At 38.5% G+C, this 11,316-nt stretch overlaps 2 pseudogenes; one reads left to right on the top strand and one right to left on the bottom strand.

Moving 5' to 3' along the window:
* Positions 1–2,506: 2,506 nt before the first annotated feature.
* LOC110591351 lies at positions 2,507–3,476 on the bottom strand (annotated as a pseudogene).
* A 6,496-nt stretch (positions 3,477–9,972) lies between these two features.
* On the top strand, positions 9,973–10,971 carry LOC110591335 (annotated as a pseudogene).
* The last annotated feature ends 345 nt before the right edge of the window (positions 10,972–11,316 follow it).

The following is an 11,316-nucleotide window of genomic DNA, read 5'->3' on the forward strand; positions in this document are numbered from 1 at the left end:
CATGTTATACATGGGGGAAACCAAACTAATAAGCGGCTTCAGAAACATAAAAGGCAAGGCACCACATGACTAAAGACGGGTCTGAGAAATAGTCAGAGGGCATATCACAGCCACCTTTGAATGTTATGTAAAGTGCCCTACAAGTGGTAGAAAATCCTTGAAAATCATTGAGTGCTTTTAAATTGCATTTGAGAATGGTACCTTGTGGCTTTGCAAACTGAATTTGAGTAGAGAAAAGAGAAAGCAGAAAGACTGCTAAAACATAAAAATAAAAATAAGGCTGGGGTTTCCTATGTTGTGAGGGTTCTGCGTGTGTGTTTCTGAAGAACTGATTGCTGAACGATTACCAGCACATGACTGGCTGTATCCCACTAGTGACATTCAAACACTGTGTCACTGTAATCTTAACAAATTTTCAGAAGTAAAAATAGTGTGATATTATTCAGAAAAATCTCCCCATGCCTCATAAAACCACGTACATGCAGTACCAAATTAACTGACGAGTTGAAATCAGCAAAAAGCATGTGCCTCTTAGATTAAACTAAAATATACGTAAATTATCAAAACTTAAAGGGCTTGCATGTATAATCTGTAAAGTAATGGCTTTCTCTATGGAAATTACTGCATTCAACAAAGATAGAAGTTATTCACGGTCATGCTTCTCTACCCAGGGATTTCAACTCCAGTCCTGTCATTTATGTCTCCATAGCGGGAACAAGTTTCTATGTTTTCCCAGAGGTTCTCTTACATCACAACCCCTTTCAGAAATCTCTACATAAAAAAGTGTTATCAAGAAGGAAAAAACATCAGGGATTTAAAAGGTACCTACAAAATGACACATATGTATTTTGGTGTTCATCATTCATACAAATGTTTTAATACCTAAACTATATGTTTCTGTGAACAATATTTAGCATTGAAGTTCAGACATTTTAAACTTTATATAAATTGTACCATACCTACGTATCCTTTGGCAATTTGATTTTTTCACTCACATTCTGCAAGGTTTGTCTTGATTACAACACAACTTATTTATTCACTTTCCTATCAATGGATCTTTAGTTTGATTCCAATACTTCTCCTTTACAAACTACGCTAAATTTTTTGAAGATGTTTTCCCATGCAAATGTATGAGAGTTTATATATAGTTGATGGTAAAATGACTGTTTGATTTCTAGTGTATACACATTTGAAAATCTTACAAAGTACAAAAGAGAGTACTGATATAGAAATGAGTTTTAGAGGATAAAACTGGAGAGGCTCTGGTTTTAGAGTCCAAGAACACTGGTTTTGGAGTCAGACAGATCTTAATGAAATTTCCTGTTCCATTAGTCAGATGAACTGTGTGAATTAGGGGAAAATTAGTCATTCTGGGTCTCAGTGTTATCCTCTATATCATAGTTGTGAGATTAAATATGAAATTGCCTATAAAGCCTCGAGTGCAGACTCAGGTAATAAGTGCTCATTAACAGGTTAATATCATTGCTATTGCTGAAAGGTGAGCCAGAATAAGAACTGAAGAGAATAAAAATATCAATATAGGTTTCTTTCCCAAAAGCAACTTGCAAATGAGTCAACTAAAATACTTCCAGACATGGGTATGACTTCGAAAATCTTTCACTAAGGAATTCTTTGTTTTATATATATATATATATTTAAGATTTTATTTATTTATTTGACAGAGAGAGAGATAGCGAGAGCAGGAACACAAGTAGGGGGAATGGGAGAGGGAGAAGAAGGCTTTTTGCCAAGCAGGGAGCCCGATGTGGGACTCGATCCCAGGACCCTGGGATCATGACCTGAGCCAAAGGCAGACGCTTAACGACTGAGCCACCCAGGCGCCCCGAGTTTTTTATATATATTTTTAATATTAGAAAAGGTTTATCAGAAAATTCTCACCCTGGGGGCGCCTGGGTGGCTCAGTCACTAAGTGTCTGCCTTCGACTCAGGTCATGATCCCAGGGTCCTGGGGTCAAGTCCCACATCAGGCTCCCTGCTCGGCAGGAAGCCTGCTTCTCCCTCTCTCACTCCATCTGCTTGTGTTTCTGCTCTCACTATCTCTCTCTCTGTCAAATAAATAAAATCTTAAAAAAAAGAAAAAGAAAAGAAAATTCTCACCCTGAACTGGTGTAGCATGTGTCGTGGTACTATCATTTATCAAAACCCACTGGAAATAGATTTGTTTCTGTGGTCCTTGCACAAAATGTATAAAAAGCAATTTCTGGTGTGGTTTGTGTTCCACCCCTTGACATGCCAAAGTTTCCCACCAGTAGCTATGGTACCCATTTTATAGATGGGAAACTGAGGCATCAAGATGGCTGTTGCACCAGTGAGTGCACAGTGCAGTGGTTGTTAGAAGCTGCCTATCTCTGCCTGGCCCAGGTGAGAGGTTATGGGGGACAGGCTGATGGGACTGTGGGGGATAGTCTGTTTGGTGTCTTCTCCAATCCCTGAATGCGGGAAGGAAGGTGCTCAGGGAAGGACCACAGTGTAAACGGGAAGCATCTCAGGAGCTGCTGGAAGTCTGGAAAGGACAGTCTTTGGGAGAGGCCGACTCCCCCGCAAACCTAGGAGGTAGATTAGGTGAAAGACCAGTGCGGCTGGCGAGGCAGCCTGATCTGGAGGCCTCCTGGGAGACTTCACTGTAGTGATCCTCGTGGGCAGCCAGGGTCATCTTCCAGCTGGCTGTCCGAAATTCGGTGATTTTCCGGTAGCAGTACCTGGGCCAGGGAGCTGAGGCCGCTTGGGAGCAGGAAGCCATCCCGGATCATGACCCAGTGCTCATCTCTGCCTTTTCTGTTCTCCAGCTGCTCCCCCACGCGGTGCAGCTGCGGCACCAGGCGATCCACCTCCTCCTCCATGCTCAGATTGTCAGGCTTGGCCCGCTAGAAGAGGCAAGAGATAGATGGGGGCCACCCGGGCCCTCAGGGGTTGTTGTTCACCCTCAGTTTATCAAAGAGGTTGCAGATAAAAGTGACCTCGCCGACCCATTCCTGCAGGGACCCAGCTCACAGCGGCTCCCAGGCCTGGTACTCCTGCGGCAGCCAGTTCAGTCCCCGCCAGAAGCCACTCTGACCCGCTTGCTTGCTCTCGGCCTGAACCATGTACCACTTCTTTACTGAACACACAGTCCTGCAGAGAACGGTCCACAATCACATTAGCCACTTTCTCCAAGTCTACGGCACCTGGATCTTTGAATGCTGTCTTCAGCAGCTGCTGAGTCTCGCATCAAAAGACTGATTTTGGGCGCCTGGGTGGCTCAGATGGTTAAGCGACTGCCTTCGGCTCAGGTCGTGATCCTGGAGTCCCGGGATCGAGTCCCGCATTGGGCTCTCTGCTCAGCGGGGAGTCTGCTTCTCCCTCTGACCCTCCTCCCTCTCATGCTGTCTCTCATTCTGTCTCAAATAAATAAATAAAATCTTAAAAAAAAAAAAAAAAGACTGGATTTTATAGTCCTCTCTGCCAGGCTCCCACATGACTATCCAGCCCTGGCAGCTCTTGACTGAGTTGGGACACTAATGACAGCACCTGCAGGATCGGCGCCACCCCACTTGCTGGGCAGGGTGCGCGTGTCCCACTTCCGGCGCTCCGGCTCCCCGAGCCCCCACCTCGCCTCGCCACCGCTAAGGTCATTTCCCGGTGCAGTGCCGGCGCCTGTTTTGTGTATTTTTGTTTTCTGCTCAATTTATAAACTGAGGCTCAAAAAGGGAAAAAATAAGAAAATGAGAAAGGGACATAGAACTGACCAGCTCCATATCACTCTAAAACAACCAGTACATTGTGACTAAAATGAAAACAATGTCACTAAATCAAATTGTAACCAAGTATTATAAATCTGTAGCGTTTATGTGAATATTAAGGACATTGTTTTGGAAATTAGTAAGAAAAGAAAGATTGAGTAGGTGTGATATTTGCAAAATATTCAATAAGAAGAACTATTCTTGCTTTATATTAGCACATGCAAAATGAATTTTTGGGAGTGAACCATAAAGTGGAAGCAATATGGGACAAGCTAGGAAGTGATTATCATGACTCAGTATCTTCTTCTGCTCCCAAAATTGATCTCAAAGGTTTAGCATTCTGATAAATGCTTTCACTCATACTTCACAGCAATTAATCATCCCTGTTACAGGTGGTACCAATGTCACTTTCCCACAGACAACACTTCTTGGGTCATGTCAGTGTCGCCAAGCAACACCAACATCACTTGTTGGTTCTCTTTCCACACTTACAACAATGAACTGAGGGTGAAGCAAAGCTACTGTTGATAATTGGCAAGATATATTCAGGACTCAGAAACCTGCTTTCTGGATTAAGACATCCATCAATGTCTTAACCGTCCTCCCCATCTGTCTCCCATTTAAAAAAAAAAAAGTATCTGAGAGGCAAGAACTTTTGAATCTGTGATATTCAGAAACTTACATAATTCACAGAAAATCATTTTAGTCCTTTTCCCCTAATTTCATTGTCACTGAAATTTTATATATGAATCGGCACTGTGATCCTGAAACTTCCACTTCATGTAACTTTAATTTATTATTTAATACTATTTACTACTTAATTTACTATTTAATACTATTTAATATGTTTCTATAGAAGAAATAATAAAGGAATCATAAAAATGATTAAATTTTTGTTCTACGTATGTAAATCATAAATCAAATGAGCATAGTTTTATCAAATCCCTGAGTAGTATACAGAAGAATCTCATACCCGTGCCTATCATAGTAAATAATAACCACACACGTGCACACACACATGGACAAACATACACACAGCCATGAGAATATAGTAAAAGGTTTTCAAAAGTGTCGTGAGGCACAAAGTTTCTTTTCACAGACGGAATATATTTGAGGAACACTCTTGTCTGAAAAACCTTATTGTCGGGGCACCTGGGTGGCTCAGTCGTTAGGCGTCTGCTTCGGCTCAGGTCATGATCCCAGAGTCCTGGGATCGAGCCCCGCATCGGGCTCCCTGCTCAGCAGGAAGCCTGCTTCTCCCTCTCCCACTCCTCCTGCTTGTGTTCCCTCTCTCGCTCTGTCTCTCTCTGTCAAATAAATAAATTCTTAAAAAAAAAAAAAAAGAAAAACCTTATTGTCATTCATATTACTGTCTTTGCTGAGAAGGTAAAATAGATTTCAGTATTTTCACCTAGTTTTAATAGCAGTAGTGCATATTATTTTTATTGAATTTTATCATGCATAAACTATCTTTATAAATGTCATTATTTGTGATTCTCACAACAACTTGGAAGTAGGCAGTGTAGGATTATTCTTCTTTATCTATAGATAACGAACCTGGTATTTATACAGTCATGTGGCTAGTAGCCAATAGTGCTGAAATAATAATCCAGTCCCTCTGATTCTCATATCACTGTTCGTTTTCCCTTATCAAATAATCTGTTAAACTCCAGTGACCTTTAAAAATACTTCTTAAATCAAAACATATAATATTATAAGAATGAGAAAATTCAACATGTCAAAATAAGAACATGTCAGGCACTGAATGAAACCTGGATCCAAAAATGAGTGGAATAAATTCAAGTTCTCAGTAACTCTAAGGTCTAATAAGGGAAATCATATTTCAAGAAATAATTATAATACAACATAATTAAGGAAATACCACTATAGAGGATATGTTTCCTAGTGGCAGGAGATGAGGATTGATGCATAGCCAGATCTTAGATCATGGAAAGCGTTAAACGCCAAAGCAAGGAATTAATTTTTTTTTTTCCCTACAGGTAATATAATACAAATGAAATGTAAGCAGGAGAGTAACAAAATAAGACTTGCATTTTGAAATTTCATATCAGCAGTAGTATAGAAAAATTGGAGGGATATGAAAGAGTTCAGAAGCTATTTTAAAAATATAGAAGAGAGGGGAGAGAGATTAAATAGATATGAAAAACACAAAAGGAGGGATTTATATAATATATAACAATTAAATATTAGAAATAATGAGTGTTTCCAGAATATTTATAGAGAAAATGGTGGATGAAGGTACCATTCAACAAAACATGAATGGATGATAAAATACAAGTCTCATGGGAAGATGTAAAGGAAAGTGTTTCATGGCATCTGACCACTCTGAGTTTGAAGGGCATAGGGACAGTGAATCACAAACCTCTAGTGAAAGCCTGAACTAGGAAGAGAATGATTACAGAGAGAATGGCTCTAATAAAAATAATTACAAATCTGAAAATCAGTTTCTAGAGTTTTTGTGTTTTTTTTTTTTTTAAGGCAGAAAGAAAGGAAAGAATTTCAGCCAGATTCCTCAAGTTCTAAAACTACTTGTAAGTTTCAAGTTAACCATATTTTAATCTAAAGCTATCATTTAAAACACTGACTAGAACACAATGGAAAGGGGTCAGCTATTTAGGATCCTTTTTATAGGAATGTATTTGTTAAGGAGAAAGATAATTAGAAAATATAAATCAATATTTCCCTACTTCCTTTGGTAGAATTAGAATTGGCTGGGGCTAATGGTGACAAATGAGAAACAGTGGATGAGACTTCCTTTACCATAAACAATTATTTAAATTTGCAACATTTAACATTTAGAGTATGGTAAAGTAGCTGTCTATTACTGTCACTAAGATACCCAGCAAAAAATTGAAAAGGCATGAGTTATTGGATCCTTCATGACACCAATTAAGATGGATTAAATTTCGTTTTCATTCTCCATACTCCAGAATCCCAAAAGATCCAATTTATATTAGATAAATCTGTGTTTGACTATACATAAAAAGAATATCACACAATTGAAATTTTTTGCTGCCTAGATAAATAATATACTGAATACCTTATAGTTAGTTTTTTAGATGGTAAAATGTAATTCTCTCAAAGATAGAAATATGATTGTATTCTGGGACTTTAACTGTTCAAAATAAATTTTACTTAAAGGATACCATTAGCTATCTATTGTAGTGGGGATAAGCTATCTCTCTGGTAAAGTTAAAATACAAAGTACTTGAAGTAGAATCAAAGCATAACCATGTAAAATATACTATATAGTGTATAAGAAATAAATCAAGTGAAGGGGAATGGCCTGCATGGGCCTATCCTGAAGGGACCTATAGCCCAATGTGTTATAAGGATGACTGATTGATACAAATTGGAAACACCTCAGATTTTCTATAAATACAGGCAATGAGAAAAAGTGACATGCTAATTGGTTTCACGTCGATTGCCAAAATGACTAACATGATCAAACGTATTAATATTTTCTATCTTACCAAGTTATAATGCATAGAGATGCAAATATGTTTCAAAGCTATTGTATATCTTAATTCATATAGATGAGGAGATAAGTAACAAGGACTCTGAACTCTAATTGTACAAGATGATTTGAATAAAATTCCATTGGCTAGCTTCCCATTAATGAATTTTAAAACTACTGAAAACAGAATTTGAATTTTTCATGCAAAAACTTATCACCAGTGGTAGGAAAAATAAGCTATATTCATGGGATTTTATATAAAAAGTTTGCATAATAAAAATTGCAAATTTTTAAATAAACTCACACACACAATTGAATTTATTGGAATCCTAGTCCCAATACTTACTAGTACTGAGTGATTAAACTATCCTACATTTCTCTAAGACTAATTTTCTCACCTGTTAAACAGGAATAATAATAATACCTTTTTTGAAAGGTAGTTATTAAATTGGAAGGTATAATAGCAAGCAAGTCTCCTGGTACTTAATACACTCTCAAAACAGTCAGAAAATGCAGGAGCTTCATGTTAGACTCTTGTTCGTTGTAGACAACACACTTCCCTTCAAATAGTTTGTAACGAGCAAGTTGTATGATCCCATGATATTTCCTTTCTCTATCAGGCTTTTCCCCATGAACCCACATGAACAAATCAATTACATTCTTCAAGATTTTGCTCAAAACTTACCTTATCAATGCTTATCCTGAATTACAAAACTCACTTTCATAATTATTGGACACTGAGGTTGGGTATTATACTTTCCAACCTAGTATTATACCTTCCCACCATTAGTGTACATCATGCTTCTTAACTTAGTCTATTGTTTTTCTTTTTTCCATAGCAGTAATTTCCTTTTAACATACAATATATCTGTTCATTATATTTCTTTCTTTTTTTTTTTTTAAGATGGAGTCGGACACGAGGCTTGATCCCAAGACCCTGAGATCATGACCCCAAACAAAATCAAGAGGCTGCCACTTAACCGATTGAGCCACCGGGCACCCATATATTTATTAATTTTTATCTACATTTCTTCCTAGAATGTAGACCATAAGTAATGAATATGAATAATATGAATGAACATAATAAAGTAGGTAATCCCTGATTCTAAAGAAGTAGATACAATTTTCCATGAATATTGCCCAAAATAGAATAAAAAGGGAAAAAATGCCCCTATTTCAACATTTATAAACAAGCAAACAGCAGAATGATAAAGTCTCCCGGGGCAGGGGGCGGGGTGGGAGGTTGGGGGATAAAGCATACTAATCTACTTCGGAATTGTTACCTATCCAATAGCCACTTATGCATTTTACCTAACTCACTGAATTACCTTTTATTTCTCTCTACATCATTATATTTGTAGATACTATTTAACATGTGAATCTCTCTTATCCATATAGTTGTTCAGAATACATTTTTGTTAAGTAGAATATTGGAAGTATTTTCAAGACAAGAACTGGGTGTTTGAGAGCAAGATATAATGTTATAAAAGGCTTTAGTTAGTCAAATGCAGAAATTCATGTTTATCTACCTTTCCAACTCATCTGTAGGATGTAAGACCTGTAGTCACCTTGGATTCAATGGAATTTATTTTATTTCTTTTTAGCATAGTGATATATCTCAGATATGCATTCTCCTCATTTTAAAAGGATACCACCCTGGAATGTGCTTTGCATTTACATAATGCAGGGAAGAGGAACACTTAAAATTGTGGGGACATCTCTATTTATGACTCTTCATATATATTGCATTTAGGATGGTTACACTTCTTATCCGGACCCTTTCACACTGGTTCAGTGTACTTTTTAGGCCTGTAAAAAAGATTAACTTCAGCTAAACCACAGACATATTTCTTAGAGAAAAAAATGTTTCATAGAGGTCCCAGAACTGACAGATCTGAATCTCTTTATTCTCTGAAATCTAACAGAATTCAAGTTCAAAGACATGAGAATACAAAGCACAGATTGTCTTATTGAGAATAACAAAAAGTTGATCTATGTCTAGTTTATATATGATAACCACGATCATTGAAATCTAAAATAACCATTTAGACATTTTAATTTCTTGGGTTCAGTTAAATATAACCAAGTTTTACACACAAAAGCTTGATTTGTTAAAAAAAAAAAATCAGCAATGAATGCCTACTACACACAAGGCACACCTGCTGTTCCCAGAGAATGAAAAGTTGAGTAAGAAACAATCCTGGTCCTCAAAAAGTTTACAGTTTTAAAAACCAAAGCAAAAACTAGGTTTATAGGGAGTACAAAACAGAATTGCTTAATTTTGACGGTAGAGGTTGCACGTGAAGAGACATTGAAGAATCTTTGTGATTTTGCTGAATGACATAAAGGGTTTCTAGCTCGAGTAAACAACACAGAAAAGGCATATAGGCATGTAGTTGCTCAGATTATTAGAGGATTTCATGGGAGATTGTTTTGAATGGAACTTTAGTGTCATGAGACGATCTATAGGTAAGAAAAAGTTGGTAAAAGAAAACTGAGAGAATTGTTTAAAGCCATATATTTTCTTAATCTTAAATGACAAACTTAAGAAAATAGATTTTACTGTATTTGCAATGAAAATTTTGAAAGCATTTGAACAGTCATTATTTAGAAAGATACTAATTATTTTAGACAGAAATGTAATGATTAGAGATTGGAGTATTAATTAAAATTTAAAATGAGGCTTTCTGTTCCTCCCTGTTTGACAGACAGCTGCATCTTCTGGTGCAGTGTCAGCCACATCCCTGAGACATGATGGTGAAGATCGGAGTAAACAGATTTGGCCGTACTGGGCTCCTAGTCACCAGAGCTGCTTTTAACTCTGGCAAAATGGACATTGTCACCATCAATGATCCCTTCATTGACCTGAACTACATGGTCTACACATTCCAGTATGATTCCACCAATGGCAAATTCAACCACACAGTCAAGGCTGAAAAGGGGAAATCTGTCATCAATGGAAAACCCTCTGCATCTTCCAGGAGCAAGATCCAGCCAAGTCAAATGGGGTGATACTGGTGCTGAATATGATGTTGAATCCACTAGGGTCTTCACCAGCATGGAGATGGCTAGGGCTCACTAGAATGGTAGGGCCAAGAGCGTCATCATATCTGCCCCTTCTGCTGATGCCCCCATGTTTGTGATGAGTGTGAACCATGAGAAGTATGACAACTCCCTCAAGATTGTCAGCAATGCTTCCTGTACCACCAACTGCTTGGGCCCTCCAGCCAACGTCATCTATGACAACTTTGGCATTGTGGAGGCACTCATGACCACATGTCATGTCATCACTACCACCCAAAAGACCATGGACACCGCTTCTGGGAAGTTGTGGTGTGATGGCTGAGGGGCCACACAGAACATCAATCCTGCTCCTATTGCCACCACCAAGGCTATAGACAAGATCATCCCTGAGCTGAATGGGAAGCTTACTGGCATGGCCTTTCTGTCCCTATCCCCAATGTGTCAGTCATGGATCTGACCTGCTGCCTGAAGAAAGCTGCCAAATATGATGACATCAAGAAAGTGGTAAAGCAGGCATCAGAGGGCCCGCTCCAGGGCATGCTGGGCTACATTGAGGACCAGGTTGTCTCCTGTGACTTTAACAGTGACACCCACTCTTCCACCTTCTATGCTGGGGCTGGCATTGCTCTTGATGACCACTTTGTCAAGCTCATTTCCCGGTATGACAATGAATTTGGCTATAGCAACTGGGTGGTGGACCTTTTGGTCCACATGGCCTCCAAGGAGTAAGAGCTCCCTGGACCACCAGTCCCAGTGAGAGGAAGAGGAAGAGAGAAACTTTCAGCTGCTGGGGAGTCCTTGCCCCAATTCATCCCCCAACACACTGACAATCTCCCAACCTCTACCCAGTTTCCATCCCAGACCCCTTGAAGAAGGGAGGGGCTCAGGGACCCCTCCCTTGTTTTGTACCATCATACTGTACCCAGCCTAAATAAATAAATAAAATTTAAAATGAATGACATTACTTCATCATTACCTACATCAGGGTAGTGCCAGTGATGATGATGTCACATTTTTCATCATTGACACTCTTACTTATAATTTACTCATTAAATTATAGCCATTGAGTGATAT

This window comes from Neomonachus schauinslandi, chromosome 2 (assembly GCF_002201575.2).
Source record: "Neomonachus schauinslandi chromosome 2, ASM220157v2, whole genome shotgun sequence".
Lineage (NCBI taxonomy): Eukaryota > Metazoa > Chordata > Mammalia > Carnivora > Phocidae > Neomonachus > Neomonachus schauinslandi.